Raw genomic sequence first — 6,173 nt, 5'->3', positions numbered from 1 at the left:
GGCCTCTCCCAGTCTTCTCCAATTACCTCGGTCCTGTGCCAACCGTGACCAATTTATCCCCGCAAACTTCTTGATCTCATCTGCCCATCTAATTTTCTGCCGCCCCCTGCAGCGCTTGCCTTCTCTAGGGATCCACTCTGTTACCCTTAACGACCAGCGGTTATCTTGCCTTCGCATTACATGTCCTGCCCACGTCCATTTCCTCTTCTTAATTTCTACCAATATGTCTTTAACACCAGTTTGCTCCCTGACCCACTCCGCTCTCTTCTTGTCCCTTAATGTTACACCTAGCATTTTCCGCTCCATTGCCCGCTGAGTCGTTCTCAATTTAAGTTGAACCCTCTTAGTCAGCCTCCAAGTTTCTGCCCCGTAGGTGAGTACCGGTAATATGCAGCTGTCATACACTTTCTTCTTCAGCGACAATGGTAGGCTGCTATTCATTATCTGGGAATGTCTGCCATATGCACCCCACCCCATTCTGATTCTTCTAATTATCTCTGCCTCATGGTTCGGATCTGGGGTCACAACTTGGCCTAAGTAGATATATTCGCTTAACACTTCCACTGCCTCGCCACCTATCTCAAACTGCTGTGCTGTCCCGAGGTTATTGATCATTACTTTAGTTTTCTGCATATTAATTTTCAGGCCCACGGTTCTACTCTGTTCGCCCAGTGCAGAAAGCATGCTTTGCAATTCGTCCCCCGAGTTACTTAGCAACGCAACGTCGTCAGCAAATCTGAGGTTACTGAGGTATTCTCCATTAACCCTTACTCCCACCTGTTCCCAATCCAGCGTTCTGAATATTTCTTGTAAGCATGCTGTGAATAACATTGGAGAGATTGCGTCTCCTTGTCTGACACCCTTCCTTATAGGTATTTTACTGCTCTCCCTATGGAGGATGATGGTAGCTGTAGACCCATTGTAGATATCCTCTAGTATTCTTACGTACTGCTCATCTACCCCCTGGTTCCGTAATGCCTGAATGACTGCTAGGGTTTCGACCGAGTCAAATGCTTTCTCATAATCTATGAAGGCTAAATATAGGGGTTCATTATACTTAGCGCACTTCTCTATCACCTGATTGATCGTGTGAATATGGTCCATTGTTGAGTAACCTTTGCGGAACCCTGCTTGTTCTTTAGGTTGACTGAAATCTAAGGTTGCAGAGATTCGGTTAGCGATTACCTTGGTAAATACCTTGTAGACGACTGACAGTAAGCTGATCGGCCTGTAATTTTTCAAGTCCATCATGTCGCCTTTCTTATGGATTAGGATGATGTTCGCGTTCTTCCTAGATTCCGGTACCATTGCGGTCATTAGGCATTGCGTATACAGGTTTGCCAGTTTTTCAAGTACAATTTCTCCGCCATCCTTCAAGAGCTCTGCTGTTATCTGATCCTCACCAGGTGCTTTGCCCCCTTTCATTTCTTTCAAAGCCTTCTTTACTTCTTCGGTCGTTACTGGTGGGATGTCTATCTCCTCTGAACTAGTGTCTCGTTCGGCATAATCCTGTATGTCCCGGCTACTGTACAGATCTCTATAGAACTCCTCGGCCACTGTGACTATTTTATCCCTATTTGTGATGACATTGCCTCGCTTATCCTTAAGTGCATATAGCTGATTTTTCCCCACGCCGAGACGTCTCTTCGCTGCTTTCAGGCTACCTCCGTTTTTTACAACGTGTTCGATCCTCTCCATATTATACTTCCGTGTGTCAGCTGTCTTCCGCTTATTGATTAACTTCGAGAGCTCGGCTAGTTCTATTCTGTCAGCTGCGGTAGAGATTCTCATGGTTTGCTGTTTCCTGATTAGATCTTTCGTCTCCTGTGAAAGTTTACCAGTATCCTGTCTAGCCATAGTGCCCCCGACTTCTACTGCACATTCCGTGATAATGTGTGTAAGGTTGTCGCTGGCTTCCTGTGTCGTAAGCTCGGCTTCCATGTTAAGGGCGGAATATCGGTTCTGCAGCGCGATCCTGAATTCTTCTACTTTATGTCTTACTGTTAGCTCATTTATTGGCTTCTTTCGTGCTAGCTTGTTGCGGTCCCTCCTCAAATCTAGCCTAACTCGAGATCTTACCATACGGTGGTCGCTACACCTTACCCTTCCGAGAACTTCCACATCCTGCACAACGCCAGGGTAATCGCATAATATCAAGTCTATTTCATTTTTGTGCTCCCCATTCGGGCTCCTCCAGGTCCACTTCCGACTCTCCCGTTTACAGAAGAAGGTATTCATTATCCGTAGGTTATTCCGTTCTGCAAACTCAACTAGGAGGTCCCCCCTGCTATTTCTACAGCCCAGACCATAGTGGCCAACTGCCTTGTCTCCAGCCTGATTCTTGCCTACTTTAGCATTGAAGTCCCCCATAACTACGGTATACTGTGTTTTTACTTTAGCCATTGCCGATTCCACATCTTCATAGAAGCGTTCCACTACTTGGTCGTCGTGGCTGGATGTGGGCGCGTAGCCCTGCACCACCTTGAGCTTGTACCTCTTATTGAGCCTAATTACAAGACCTGCGGCCCTTTCGTTAATGCTATAGTATTCGTCTATGTTGCCAGCTATGCTTTTATTGACTAGAAATCCCACTCCCAGTTCTCTTCTGTCCTCTAGACCACGGTAACATAGGACGTGTCCATTTTTCAGCACCGTAAAGGCTTCACCCGTCCTCCTAACCTCGCTAAGCCCTATTACATCCCATTTAATGCCCTCTAGTTCCTCAAACAACACCTCGAGACTTGCTTCGCTAGATAAGGTTCGCGCGTTAAACGTTGCCAGGTTCAGATTCCATTGGCGGCCTGTCCGGGTCCAGGGATTCTTAGCACCCTCTGCTACGTCACAGGTCTGACCGCCGCCGTGGTCAGTTGCTTCGCAGCCGCTGGGGACTGAGGGCCGAGGGTCAATTGGCGTATTCATGGGAGGTTGTGGCCGTTACTACACCAGGGTGGCCAATCCTGCTCTGGTGAGGGAGTGCGTTGCCGGCAATGGTCGCCGGGATCAGGCCGCACCCCAAGCCCTAATGTGCAATTCCAATTTTTTTTTTTTTTTTACGCGACTGACTTATTCCGTTTGCGGAGCTAGCTTTTAACCCCTCTGCGCGGGCCATCGTGGTTCTGCGTGCTTCGTAGTTAACATTTCGACACGGCGGGGTCATCACTCTCGCAAAAGAAAGTGCACAAGAAAATAGAAAGCAACGCGAGCTACATACCGCCGCCCTTTTCTTCCAGTACGTAGCATCGGCAGGGGGAAGCCTTGAGAAACGCGACTGACTTATTCCGTTTGCGGAGCTAGCTTTTAACCCCTCTGCGCGGGCCATCGTGGTTCTGCGTGCTTCGTAGTTAACATTTCGACACGGCGGGGTCATCACTCTCGCAAAAGAAAGTGCACAAGAAAATAGACAATATTTATAGCAGGACAAAATACAATTAGAATACAAGGTTGCACTCATATCTCGTCATAATTCTTGGCTGCATTAACAAAATATCCCAGGCCATCTCCACTAATGTGAAACTGGGGGACGGGCAAAGCACGCCGTGTATAAGTGTATTGAAAGATTGTAAGTTTCTCTCTTGCCATACGGCGGACGCTCATTGGGCGCCGGAAAGCGCCGGTAGTAGGAGCAATCGCGCGCTTACTGAGCCGGTAGCATCCTCTCTTCCGTTCAATCGGATTTAAGCAATTAAATGAGAGAGAGGCTCGCTGTGACTCTGCCCACGGAGATGAAAGCATTGGGGGGTCGAGCTGTACAGCTTTGCTGTAAAAGTCTTCTGTCTTTGAAGCACCAGCGTTCTCGCACTAGGAGTTACAAAACGAGTGTCCTGGCGTGTTCGTTTGATACGCGCTCTGGCCAACGGGAATAAATCGTTGTAGCACGAGGCATTGGAAAACGAATGTCCCGGTGTGTTCTTTCAGTACGCGTTATGTTCTAGTGGGAGGCGTTGAAAAACGAGTGCGGTGTTTTAGTATCGTGACTAGAGGAGACGACGACAGGAGACGCCGACAGCACGAGTCCCCAAGGCGCTTCGTCCGTAAAATATCAGCACAGGAGATAGCATATACTAACACTATTTACACTTCTATCAATATCAGACAGTAAGTAATACAAAGCATCGCAGAACTACCGATAACTGAAGATGATGCTAGTATTTGCGGTGGTACTTAGTGTAGATTGCAAAAGTCCTTCATAGTTACCCGGAATAGGGAATGACATATGATCCGAAAATGAGGTGTGTCTTTCTATGCGGAGGATCACAAGAGCGAAGGTTGGCAGATGTTGGCGTCTGTAATTCGCTGGGAGTTGCGTTTATCGTCTTGATGTAAGCTGAATCGCGTGCCCCTTGAAAGCGCGTCTGTCTTTTGACCCCGGACAAGAGTGAAAACTTGTTCTGACTTCGAGGGGCAGCGCATCACGTCACTCATATATTTTGCAATTCTCCTGAAACCCCTTGATTTCACACGTCGAGAATCTTCGGTGGTGCACGCATGTTTATTCCTGGAAGAGAGCAGGTTGCTGCGCAAGTTTTGAGCGATTCCAGGCACGGATGGAACTCAACATTAAACAACTGCGCTGTTAAAAGCCTCGATTGCATAAATGGTGCGAGGAGCAACAGGGCAGGATTGAGGGGAGACAGGAGAAAAACTTACGCTGCAGGGGCTGCAGAAAAGTATAGTTTCTCGACGACACTTTCAACGAAGTAAACAAATTCGCGCAATTTCTTTTTTAGTTTTCCTACACCTGTACTGAAAACGCACAATTATAAACGCAGAAGGCATGCTTAGGCCATTATTTGCCCAACTGTGTGCGCTCAAAAAACGAGTACGCGATGAATCTATCGCACCCTTTGATTCTCGAAGATTAAAAGAGACCGAAGCTCTTCCCTCTGGTCTGTACTGCTTGGTTACCCGGACCTCCATATCGAGCATCTCACAGCCTGTGAAAACTTGGCAAAGCAACCTTAACAGACGTGGTCGCAGGGGAGATCGTATGTTACACATACTGTTCAATGGAACAACGGAGGTTAGTTGCAAGTACCTGGTGCCTTTAAACAGTGTATGCTTTTTAGCTTTCACAGCGATTTAGCTTTCACCTTCAGCCGTAGATATTTCTGAGCAGCCAGTATGAGCGGCAGGGAAAAAGAAATTAGTGAATGCTCTCCATATGCACGCACGGCATCGTGTTCCCTGCGTTCACCATCCGAAGTAGCGATGTATGGCAACTACGTCAGCCCTCGACTCCGCGTGGGGGCGCTTGAGCCACCAAATAACATTGGGCGCAGCTGTTCCAAACCCAAAGCGGTGCATGCACCTATACCTATACGTATATGGACCACCCTTAAGTTGTTAACTGTTCTCTGTCTTGCCGATTATATACAAACTAATCATGTCCCCGAGCTTGCCGTTACAATAAAAATCACGCATTGTTACCTGTCCATGCCCTTTAGGTTTGCGGATAACGCATTTTAAGAGCATTTTTAAGTGCATATTAAGAGTTGCCGGAACACCTTCATCTTCGAGGCACGCTCTGTTCCGGCCGGTTGATTGGCCAAGCTCGTAGAAGGGTCTGACCGGGTATCTACAACGTCGAAGCTCAGCAGAGTATTCTTAATTTCTTGCCCGTCCTTCGTGGCGGATTACTGAGTGGTCACGCGAGTGTATGAACACGCCTTATAAGTCACGTGGGATGTTTGCACACTATAGTATGCAAGGGTTCATGACCGAAATTCACGTGTAGGCGTGAAGGCACCATCGTTGTTCCAACAGCGTCATCGCTATTTTTACCTTGCAAAATTATTGATACCTAGCAGCATTGCATTATACTGAAAACATAATTTCGAAAGTTTTACAGGCTCATTTTAATTACATAGTTCAAATAGAATGTACTGTACGTTCAAAACAAATTTGGCCGAGGTGCAATTCGAGTGCCTTTGGCCTATAAAGTCTGCCATAAAATTTGTACTTTTACTATTTCCTTTAAGCCATTAAATATGAGCTGGCACATGGGTTTTTAACCAATTCCCCACTTCAAACTACTTGTGAAAAACTGTTTAGACTCAACTTCTGAGAATAAGACATTCTGTTTGGCCTGTACTCAAACACTTATGAAATTTGTTGACGCGCTAAACATGGAGAAACGTTGAAGCTACTGCGTAGTATTCTGGCGTTACAACTTG

The sequence above is a fragment of the Haemaphysalis longicornis genome, unplaced genomic scaffold (genome assembly GCF_048455015.1).
Source record: "Haemaphysalis longicornis isolate Haplotype H1 unplaced genomic scaffold, Haemaphysalis longicornis Haplotype H1 scaffold_7, whole genome shotgun sequence".
Classification (NCBI taxonomy): Eukaryota; Metazoa; Arthropoda; class Arachnida; order Ixodida; family Ixodidae; genus Haemaphysalis; species Haemaphysalis longicornis.
This window is presented reverse-complemented; position numbering follows the sequence as displayed.